The sequence below is a fragment of the Zonotrichia albicollis genome, chromosome 7, assembly GCF_047830755.1.
Source record: "Zonotrichia albicollis isolate bZonAlb1 chromosome 7, bZonAlb1.hap1, whole genome shotgun sequence".
Taxonomy (NCBI): domain Eukaryota; kingdom Metazoa; phylum Chordata; class Aves; order Passeriformes; family Passerellidae; genus Zonotrichia; species Zonotrichia albicollis.
This window is the reverse complement of record NC_133825.1, coordinates 19206404-19218711: the sequence shown is the minus strand read 5'-3', so window position 1 is coordinate 19218711 and position 12308 is coordinate 19206404.

The window sequence follows — 12308 nt, the reverse complement described above, 5'->3', positions numbered from 1 at the left end:
GCTCCTCTCTGTGCCCACATCCCGCTCCCCTCTGTGCCCACATCCCGCTCCTCTCTCTGTGCCCACATCCCGCTCCCCTCCGTGCCCACATCTCGGTCCCCTCTCTGTGCCCACCGGGATGCCCGGGAGCCCGGCCAGGAGCAGGGAAGCTCAGCAGCTCCTCGGGGCACGCGGGCAGGCTGAGCCCAGGGCAGGACAGCAGGGGAATTTATGTGTCTCGCAGTGGATCGAGAGGCACAGAGGGAGGTCCCGGAGCTGACCCAAACCAAGCAGCGATCCCGCCCCGCCCCAGCATCGCCCCCAGGCTGAGCTCCGTTTTCCAGGGATAAACCCACCCCCAGGTTAACCCCGCGCTGTTAATTGGAGACAGTGGCAGTAATTGGTGAGGATGCGATGCTCCAGGTGCTGGGAAGCGCTTTACAGCCCCCTCATTCTCGGTGCCTTTCATTAGTGCACATTTTTAGCTTTAAATCCTGCCCAGTGAGACCTCGGGAGTTTATCCAAGGAAAGGGCACGATCCCATCCATAAGGAAAGGGTCCCAGAATGGATTGAGCCCCTCCATTCCCACTCCTTCCGGCGGAGGGTGAGCATCCCCAGGCACGTTCGGAGCAGGCAGAACACAAAGTTCTGCTGGAAATATCCCCTCACCTTCAGCCAGAGCTCGTTCTGCCGGCTCCCCGCGGCTTCTCTGTGCCGAGGCACTGTAGAAAACAGTTTGCAGGCAGCAGATATGTAAAATATGCCAGCTATTGAAGGCAGGAAAGGCTCAGCGCCTGCGTTTCTCATGGCAGCACGCAGACATTACTCAGGCTGGGGCCGGAATTATCCCGCTGGAAGCCGTGCCAGCTCTCCCTTGGTGTAACTTTAACAGAGTATCAAAGGTGATGCTGGGTTTTTATAAAATCAATACCCTGCCTTTCACTCCACCTCTGCAACCCCCACCATTCTCTCTTTCAAGCTGGCTTTTGCAAGCAAAGAGCCTCTCCAGCAGCAGCAGCAGCAGAGTGGACTCGAGGTCACAGCCCTGTGTGATTTGGAGGAGCTGGAGGAAGGCAGCAATCCCCACCATGTTAAAAAAGAAAATATTTGGTATTTTGTGACTTACTTCAATAGTGGCACAAGTCTGAAGCTCTATTTCCCCCCCAATCTCTTAACATCAGCTGAAGTTTTGTGGCAGCTTCCCAAGGGATGGAGCTGCCTTATGGACAGAGAAGATTTCAGTGGGAGGGTATTTTAAGGCCATAAAAAGGAAGGATTAATTCTGTGCTGTTTCCTTCTTCATTTTAGTCCCTATTTCACTGGGTAATTTAATAAACTGTGTCACCTCCTCAGTGTCTAATTTACTCACGGATATGAGCCTGCTCACCATGGAGTAACTCCCTAAATGGGAACAAAGATATTTGTATTAAAAAATCAGCCTTGGAGATGATGATGCCATGGAGCAGGCAGTGTGCTGAGCTCCTTCTGAGCTTGTCACGGGATTTTTTTGCTGCCACAGGATTTTGTGGGGTTGGCTTGGGGCACGAGCAGTGTGAGGATGTGTGAGCTGTGTGTCCTACACACCCTGCAGCTACTGAAGTGTGCAAAAATCCAGATTTTTGGATTTTGGAGCACAGAAAGCTCCAGGTGATGCAGCTCAGGCATTTGCACAGAACCCCAGAATGGTTTGGGTTGGAAGGGAGACCTTCAAGATCATCCAGTTCTGACCCCACTGGGGAAACTGGGCTGAATTCCCCTTCTGCTATCAATTGTAATCCATCAAACCTTCAGCCACAGTGACACTGCACATGCAGTAAGTCAGAGGAAATTATTCCCATCACCCAAATCTAGGTGGATATTATTCCCATCACCCAAATTTTGCTTGTGGAATTTCAAGAGTTCACAGAGCCCCTCTGCTCTGGAGCCAGGCTGGGAGAGGAGAAGGCTCCCGGAAGACCAAATTGTGACCTTCCAGGGCCTAAAGGGACTCCAGGAGAGCTGGAGAGGGACTGGGGACAAGGGATGGAGGGACAGCACACAGGGAATGGCTCCCAGTGCCAGAGGGCAGGGAGGGATGGGATATTGGGAATTAGGAATTGTTCCCTGGAAGGATGGAGAGAGCAGCCCAGAGCAGCTGTGGCTGCCCCTGGATCCCTGGTGGTGCCCAAGGCCAGGCTGGACAAGGCTTGGAGCACCTGGGATAGTGGAAGGTGTCCTTTTAAGATTTAAGGTTCCTTCCAACCCAAACCATTCCAGGATTATATAAAATACTGTGATATCCCACATTAATTTTGTTTTTCTTGAAGCAATAACCTGAAGATACTTCATTGTATCTTCCTCTTTCTTTCTGGCATTTTTTCCCCTCACTGCTGCTTATGACACTGCTCTGGAAATGGTCCCACAGTTCCAACTTTTCCCCCCATTAATATAAATTAAAGCAGGATGTCATTTTCCTTGAGGAAAACGAGGAAGCTAAAAATATCCCTTTGGCTACAGGGGTAGCATCATATCCATGCTCTCACCACAACTGCTCCACAGCATCAGAGGCTGGTGGGAAAAATAAAAAAAAGCCCCTCCAGTGATTCCCAGGATAGCAGGGATTTCATTCTGGTTTTATCCAGCCCAATCCCCCAGACTCCACGTGGGCTCTGGCATGTTTTAGATAAATATTATTAACTCTCATCTTTGGAGGCACTTCCACAACTGGACACTCCAAGCACAGACTGCAAAGAGTTTGCTTTTTAATAAAGAGGGGGAAAAAATAAACTGCACAAGTGGGAGCTGTTGGGGCTGCACAAATCCAGCAGCCAAATTTAGATGCTCTCAACATCTACGCCTGAATTCCTGCTGGGTTTTTTCCCCCTGTCTGCTGTCCCAGAAGAATTTCCCACTCTGCATTTGTGGTTCTTAAGGCTGTATCCTCCCTCCCACTCAGCACGGGGTGAGTTTTGAAAAATGGTGAATGGGAACAAAAACTGAGAGTTTTGTCATAACTCCATTAAAAAAAAAAAGTCACTTTCTGCCAGACTTGTAAAGAGACGATTGCATGTAAATACTTCCTTTTTTGTCATATCCCATCACTTGATCTTATTACAAATCTAGGCAAAAACTTTTCTCAACTGTTTCTATATTTTTCTAAATGGGCAATTATTATGATACATTTTAATACATTTTAATACTTTAATTTTTAATATTTATTTTTAGCATACTTTTTTATTATTATGCATTTACAAATATATAATATTTATAAATTACTAATATATACTAATATATACTAAATTTATATACATATATATTATATGTGTATGCATATATATGTATGAATATATAGACAGAAATACATTTTAAAATATACATTAAAATTATATTAAATTTATATTAAAATATATAAATTATACATTAAAACCTATATTAAAATATATAATATATAAAATATAATATTTAAAATATATTAATATATGGAAATATATATTAAAATGTATAGTAAAATATATTAAATAAATAGATAAATAAATAAATAAAATAATTTAAAATATTTTTAATTTTAAAATAACAAATTTTAAAAATTGATTTAGTTGTAAATCGATAATAAAAATGCTTCCACCTTTCAGGAAAACTCATCCCCAAGAGCATTTCCCCTCTGCAGCCATGGAACAAAGCCCTGCCACCCCTTCTGCCCCTGATGGCAGTGGTGGCAGGGGTGACATCCAGCAGCACAGCACAGCTGTGGCAGCCACCTGGCCAGGCACAAATCCATTCAGCCTCCCACTGGCTATTCCCAGACAGAAATGCTCCTGGAAAATGCTCAGCATCTCATCTGGGACTGATCTAAAAAGCTTCCTGCTCCTTGCTGTCGTGTCCCGTGCCAAAATTGGGTGACAACTGATGGTTATCTTGGGAAGGCGATGCCACTAAAGGCTGCTCCTCCTCAGCATCCCCCAAATTTATTTTGGATCAGCTCCAAGAGCAGCCTTGCTGTGGCTGGGGGTGTTTGGGGCAGTGGGATTTGAGGCAGAGCCCAATTTTCCATCCTCCTGCTTGCTTGTGTCCTGCCTTTGGATGCAGAGCTTGGAGGTGACCAAACCATCAGCGAGAAACTTTCGACACGACAGAAGCAGCTCTGGAAAATCAGGAGGGTGACAAAGCAGTGGGGGAAAGTCAAATATTGAAAAGGCCCCTGTGGGAATCCAGAAAATCAGAGGGTTTTGGGAAAGCTGCAAAAGGCAGGCCTCAGAGACAGCAGAACCATGAGATTGGTCAGCAGAAAAATTATGTAAGAAGTAGAAAAGTAAGGACAAATAGGACAATGGTCTGTGTATTAACGCTTGTCTAGAATAACGCCCTAAGCTGCAGAAAAGTTTATCTAGTGAGATATTAGGAAGTTTTAAGCTTAATAATGGAGCTCTGTGCATTGTGTTTTAAGGCTCACAAGTAGGTATTGTATTCAAAATAAGCAAGCATTGTTTAACCAAAGGTACATGTGCTTATGATGATTGGATAGAACTGCTGTCAATGTGCTTTTGCTTTGTGTGATTGGTCAAAAAACTTATAAAGTGGGTTGTAACATTAAGTTCTTAGTCTGCTGCCTGGGGTGTGAGCTGCTGGCACTTCCCATTGTCATAACCATGGAATGAGACTGATGCTGGAAAATCAAACAGCTCAAGGCACGTTTCACAGCAGCCCTGTCCTGTCCTGTCTGCTCAAGGGAACATTGAGCAGGAACAACTCCAGAGTGAGCTGGGCCTGGGCCAGCAGCAGCTCCACAGGATCCATATGGGAATGTCAGCCCTGATGACGTCCCTGCTCAGCCACGAGCTCCAGGGACATTTTCCCACAAGTGGCTCCTGCCCTGTGCTGCTGTGACCCCAAATCCCCCTCAGGAGCCACGGTCCCAAAGTGGCAGCATGTGCTGGCAACCCCAGCAACCCCAGCTGGGAGCACTGGGAAAGGGCTCTGGGAGCCCCAGGACCACCCACCCTCAGGGATGGAGATACCCCCTGCTCAGGGCTGCCCACCCATCAGGTTATTTTTAAAAATAAGGTTATTTTTAAACCCCATTCCTCCCTGTGCTCCTGCAGCCCAGCTCCTGCCCAACTCTGCCAGCAATTCCATTACTGGGGTTGTCATTCCTCTATTCCTTGGCTCACATCCTGCTTTTCCAGGACACCACATGAGCTCCAACTGCTCCACAGGGATGGAGAATATCTGACTCTCCAAGCCTGCCCAGTGCCCTGGGACATCCCCATCACGTGCTGCTCTGTGAAGCCTCCTCGACTTTTACATCTTTATATCAATATTTAGGTGTTGGAGCTGAACTGTTTATTTCGTTTTCTTCCAGCAAAGCTTGCATCCTCCGAGAACATCCTGTAGCTTCCCAGCCTTTATTTGGATTTCCACAGCATTTTAACAACAATCATGTAATTTCCCAGCAGAGCTGTTAACGTCAGGCTCCGTGAGAAATGAATATTCTGAATATCAATGTTCTTTTCCTCTTCAATTTTGCCTTGTTTGGCAGCTATTTTTACCTCGATTCCCTCGAGGACTCTCTTCTTTCTAAATGGATTTTCAGTTTAAAATCCCAAGCAACATTCAGCATCCATGACTTTTGCTTTTGGAAGCTGCTGAACAGAGAAACCATTTAGAAATGATCCTCAGCTCCTACAAACTCTCCCAACACAGATGTTCAGGTTTAGGTTCCTTAAAAATGGAATTTTCATTATTAAATCCTTCTTTACCAAGGAATGACGCCCTGTTCTGTTCATACTGTCTTGGGAGGAGAAGAAATAATGAAAACCCCATAGATTTGCAAAAACACCAGGAAAGTTTCAGCTTAAAAGTTCAGTCAACATTAACTGTGGCAGTAAAATCGTAATTATTTCAGGTGAAAAATAATTAAACTCATCTCAGGAGGTACAAATCCATCAGGGCTGCACACGGGAATTGGGGAATTATTTGGAGTTTTATTTTTAATCTCGGAAATATTTACAGTGAAAAAGGAAGAATTCTTGATGCTACTGAATTGCTACTGAAACCTCTTGGATATATAGAGCATGAAATTGCTGCAAGCTGGGTTTAGAAGCAGTTTTGTCTGTCTTTTGGGGGGATTTTATTACTTTTACCTGAAGTCAAAGCTGTATTTACGACCTTTTTTTATGCCTTCTGTCACACCTGAGAGCACCAGCTCCATCAGAAATCCCTGACACCAAGGGAGCATCTGCATAACCCAGTGAGCAAAACCAACAAAACCAGCTGCCTTTTGGAAAAAAATCTAAATTAATATTTCTCCTCTGCTTGGTTTGCTCTGCACTCGAGCATTTTCTGCATCAGCTGCTGCCCATATTGGAGCCTGGGAACAGCCAGGTAAGCACGCTCTGCTCTCAGGAACCACCTCATCCACCAGCTCAGGGGCAATTCCAACCACTTTGGATAGGGAAAGGAGGGAAAATTGCCCTTCAGAGTCCCTGTCTGCCACCCAGGTGAAATTGTGTTGATGAAGAAATTAAAACCCAAGGTGGCAGAGCCAGCTGTAATTTTTAGAGCTTTGTTTCCCTGCCTTCCCAAGCTCATTCCCATAGGCAGAATTCCTGGTGTTCCTGGAAAAGCTGCTGGCAGCTCACCTGGAGGGGTTTTGCAGCCAGCCTTGCTCAAGATGAGGACAAAACCTCTCCATGCCCCTCTGCACTGAGGTCAGCACCTGGGAAAAGCAATTTCCAAGATGCACAAAGCAGAGGCCAACCTGGCCTTGGGTCTGTGCCTGGCATTTTCCTGTTCTAACTGGATTCTTGCCATTTTAAATAGATATTTTTATTTTCCTCCAGCATTAAAAGTCCTGTCACATCTGTCTCAGTTTGAAGCCTGGGAAGCAACTCTGAGTGCATCCATATTCAATCTTTTTAGACTTATTTGAGCAATCCCACAGGTACCAGCCATCCTCCCTGGGAACACAGCATCCTTGTCCAAAGGCCCAAAGCTTGGGCAGCAGGAATTCTCTTCCAAGGCTGGAGAAGCAGCTCTGATTCTTCTCTGACCTTCTCACAACAGAATTGGCTCTTGCAGGCCATGAATGGGACAAAACCTTGAGTTTGCTCCATGCAAGTTGGCTCCTCTCCTTTCCAGAGGTCCCTTTGCACACTCTCAATTCTCAGTTTTCATGGACACCAACATTAGGAGAGGCCTGCCCAGCTCAGGGAGCACCATCCCACTCCAAAATCCCAGAGATATTCTGACTGCTTTCTAGTCCAGCTGAATGAATTCCCATTTAAACCTCACTGCTTGATAAACTGCCAAAAAAATCTGAGCTCCCAGGGAGCATATTTATTTACAACTCAGAATTTATACATGCATTGCACGGCTTCTGAAGGGGTTTTTTTCCTCCTCCCAAACATACAAATCAGCAATTAAAATATTTAGAATGTGCCATTTCTAGCCAATGCCCAGGGCTGTGTGTTATCTCACAGTTGTAATTTGTTGCTGGATGCTGGAGAGCCTTCAGCAATTTCCAGCTGCACGAAGCTTTTGAAGAGAAGTTTGGCTGCTTTCAGAGCAGGGGAAATAAAAGCAGAATATGACCTAAGTGCTCCTAGCAAGGTTTGCCAGGAAGGGTGGACATCTCCTTTGAGACAGCTTCAGCTCAAAAAGAAAGCTGGGCTGGAGCTGCTAGAGAAGCCACTTTTCCCAGGGGGAAAATGACACCTTGACAGAGCTGAAACTCCCTGAAAGAACTGACAGAACCATCAGGGAAAGCTGAGTCCAGGATGGTGGCACTGCTCAGGAAGCCTTGGAGGGTGGATGGTGTTTTTACGGAGTTTAGTTTGTCCAGCAAGACCATCCCAAGCCACCCCATGCACAGCAGGAATATGATGGGATGGGAAGAGCAAGGATCACTCAGAAAGGAGAAGGTGCCTCCAACAGCACCCACACCAGAGCTGATCCAAAAGAGGAAAGGAATTGTTCCCTGGCATGGTGGGCAGGCCCTGGCACAGGGTGCCCAGAGCAGCTGGGGCTGCCCCTGGATCCCTGGAAATGTCCAAGGCCAGGTTGGAGCCACCTGGGACAGTTGAAGATATCCCTGCCCATGGCACTGGATGGGATTTAAGATCCCTTCCCACCCAAACCCATCTGGGGTTCTGCTTTGGAGTGCTGGCTCCTACCTTTTTTATTTAAAGAAACACCATTTTCACCAGACATGGAAGCATTGGAAGGTTCAAGTCTGGCCACAGCTGGAAAGGGTTTGTTTAAAAACATTCACTCAAAATGAGTTTATTCCCCATCTCTCACCCTGCAGGCAGCTCAGAGGATGGTGCTGGCAGACACCAAAAACTGCCAGGGTCCCAGATTCATTTAAAAAATAATAAAAATAAAATAAACACTCAAAAGGACAAAAGATACCCCTCACACCTATGTTGAAGCGACACAGGTCTGCTTAAAGTACTATTTTTACTATTTTTCCATTCTTTTCTATTAAATATTGACTCTGTTTGTGGTTAGCAGTCACACATCCCAAGCCAAACACCACTGCCCTGCATCACAGACCCTTTCTTGTTCACATTTGGCCTCCTGGGGGGAGATCCAGCTCCACCACCCACCTGAATTTAGGACAGCTTGGCAGCTCCCCTGAACTCCAACAGTGGGATCCAAACCCAAACCCTCAGGGAAGTTCACGTTTGGCCCAGGCAGAGGGGCCAAGCCTCATGATTTGAGTCTGAACTACTTTTTTGAGTCAGAACTACTTTTTGTAGCCTCCTGAAGGAGCAATGAGCCTCTGAGCTGGGCTCCAGCAAGGTCCCCTACCCCAAATCCCAGCCCCTGCCTTGAGAACCCCAACCCTTCCAGCTCAGGGCCACCCATGACCAAACAAAAACCCAAACCCCACCAAGAGACCACCCACCAACCCAGTGGGCAAAGGAGACAGCAAAAACAACAAGGCTTAGGGAAATATTTTAAGAAACCCAGCCCGTGGCCAGCACTATTTTGGGTTCTGAGCACTTTGAGGCTGCTGCAGCAAGATGTGTGAGTCTCCACCATGAGCTGGCTGTGTTTTAGGGGGGCAGTGGGGCACTTTGGCACCTCTGCAATTCGTGGAGGTGAGGAATTCTTGCTGTAGCTATGAGCTGGAGGAGCTGGCCACCCATTCCCATTTCCCTTTCCCAGGAATGCTCAGCACCCTCTGGTTGTTTCTCAAGGTTCTTCAGGTCACAGGAGCCTTTTTTAATTCCTTTTGCAGTTTCCCATAGCCACCCTCCCACACTTCACTCCTAAGGTGGTTTGGGACAGGCCCCACATTCCTGATCTTCTCCAGGCACCTCTGCCTGAGCAAGAGCAAAGTCAAGCCTGATTTCCTTTTCCTGCCCCAGGGAAAGTCAGGGACAGGGACTTCTGCCAAGGGCACGGAGTGACAGGACAAGAAATGGCTTTAAAGTGACAGAGGGCAGGTTTAGATCAGAGACTGGGCAGGAATTGTTCCCTGGCAGGGTGGGCAGGCCCTGGCACAGGGTGCCCAGAGCAGCTGTGGCTGCCCCTGCATCCCTGGCAGTGCCCAAGGCCAGGCTGGAGCAGCCTGGGACAGTGGAAGGTGTCCCTGCCATGGCAGGGGTGGCACTGGAGGAGCTTTAAGACTCTTTCCAACCCAACCCACCCTGTGATTCAATTTCTCAATGAATTCACAAACCAGGGACTTACAAAGCCCACTCAGGACATCAAACTCCATCCCAGCCACTATTTCTTCCCTGAATCCCTTGTACAAGTTCTGTACCAGTTTTATAAACTTTGATGCCCAAATGACAGCAAGATGCACCAAGTGCTTTCCTGCCATCCCACAGGATGATAAAACACACCTGAATTCAATGTGTTGCAGAGCCATTTTTCAGAAGGAAGTTATTATTAGACATCAGAAAGGTGCAGTGAGTCACGGGCACACAGCCACCCTCAAAGGGTGAATATTGTGGGAAATATTCCACAAATGCCTGCATCCACCAGGCAGGTATGAAATGGGCTTTGATGAAAAGCACAAGTGGAAAAAAGCAAAAGCTGCATGGGAGGAAACAAGTCACAAACTATTTGCTCCTGCCTCCCCAGGTGCCCAAAGCTCAGAAGAGGTAAAAAACTCAGTTTAGTGGTTAGGCCTGGCTTTACAAGTCCCAGCCTGCTGCTTGGAAAAATCTCATTTTCCTCCCCAGTCTCCCAGCAGAGAAAAAATCTACAAGGCTCAACAGCACCCTTTTAATTTTGTTAAAAGCACAATTATATATAAAAATAAAGCCTCATTCCTGTCTGTTTGACCTGCCCAGACTTGCCAAGTTCTTCATGCAAATTGTTCCCATTTCTCTTATCAGTGCCCTCATATCTCCAGATCAATACCACTTTTCCTACCTCCCCCCTTTGCCCCCAGCCACAAACTGGAGCAGTGGCCTTGACCCCATTTTCTTTACACCTGCACCCAACCACTGAGGTGTTTCCTTCTCCCCTCCCTTCCCAGGCAGGATATATTAAATACATCTATTAGGAAATATTAGGATTTATGCTGTAGGCAGCCAGGCAGGCTGGGGCACTCTGAGTTCATGCCACCCTTGTGCAGGGTGTCCTTCCAAAGCAAACAAATACCTGTGCAAGTCCTTGCCTTTCCCATCCCATTTATTTCTACTGAAACAGAAAGAAAAAGGAAAAAAAACCCTAAAGCTTTTCTCCTGCACACACAGAAGCCACAAAAAGGTGCTGCAAAATAACCACATCTGGCCTTTAAGTGTAATTATTTGCCTTGGGAGCTTTGGTTTCAGCTGGGAGAGAGGTTTAAGTCTATTATTTTAAGGAGTCCTAACAGCATTAGAGGACTTACTGTCAGTGATTTGTACAGTAAATCCAATTACTGCTTTTCACTTCTGTTCAGTGTAAACCATTACTATCAGAATATTCTGGTTTTCTGAATGCACTTAGAGGAGAAATAAGAGCTGGAAGTGCCCAGGGCCAGGTTGGATGGGGCTTGGAGCAGCCTGGGAGAGTGGAAGGTGTCCCTGCCCTTAGAAGAAGATGAACTTTAGGGTCCTTCCCAGCCCAAACCAGTCTGGAGTTCTGTAACATTTTGCAAAAAAAGATTTTATTTTTTAAGCTTTTTTAAGCTGTACTACGGGAATCTTAACACCTGTGATGTCAAGGTTTGCCTTCACACTTAACGGGAGGACTTTGTTTTATAAATTTACAACTTTATTTCTAAAGTACCTGCTATTTCTAGGCCCATGATGCCCCTGTATTTCCCCAGGTGGAGGTCACAATCTCAGTATCAAGAAACTGCATGGACAGAAGTCAGGAAGCAGGTTGGGAAATTGCTCATCAGAACTAAAAATATTGGGATGTACCTTCCAATTAAACTTCCCAAGTGTTTGGGTCTGATGATGCCTTTTGAAGAATTTTTTGCCAAAGGGGAGGACACGCCAGCAGGGACAGGATTCAAACATTTCCCATGTCAAACACATTTGCAGGAGCGCTGTTTTGCCACCAGCTCGAGCTTGAAATCACTTCTTTGCAATTATTTTTGGACATGGATTTTAGGAGCGAATGCTGAGCAGAGAAATGGGGAATGAGGGCATTTCATGAGCTTGCTGCCTCCCACTTTCCACACACTTTCCTGTGTTCCTGTGCTGTGATTATTCAGGCTGGCACTGCACACCCACTATTTATATTGCTGTTATCCAGAGGCATTGGTGAAACACCTGAGTCTGAAGGAGTTGCAACCACAGCTTTACAAAAGTCATTTCTGGAGCAGCAGACTGTCAATATTTGATCCATATTCCAACAAGCCAATATTTGATCCATCCATATCCCAACAAGTCAATATTTGATCCATCAGCCTTACACAAACACAGGTCATATCAGACTATCCTAAATCAAAGGAATACTTACGACCACGGATTTATCTTGAAGCCACAAGCACACAAAACTTTTATAATTAATTCTGTTTTCTTTGGCAGCAGCAGGATCCAGCCCCCTTTGGGCACAACTGCTGCCTTTCCATGGCACAAACAAACCCAAAATGTCTCAGCCACAACAAGGCAAAACTGGCAACTGGAAAGTCTGGAGAGTCCCAGGCTTTAGGAAAAGGAGTGCAAAAACCTCATTGGTGCCCATTTTTAAAAATAATTATTTTTTTCCATTTAATATCGGTTTTGGAATTAGGACCAAGTGGTTTTCATATCTCTAAATACCAATACACACAGGCTGTTTACTCCACTATAAATTCCTTTTCAGCCTAGCAGCAGCTCTCTAGCAGGGTATGAGTCAGGCTGCTGAAGCAACGGATTGTTTTTGGAAAGCATTAAAACTTCAATTGAATTGTTCC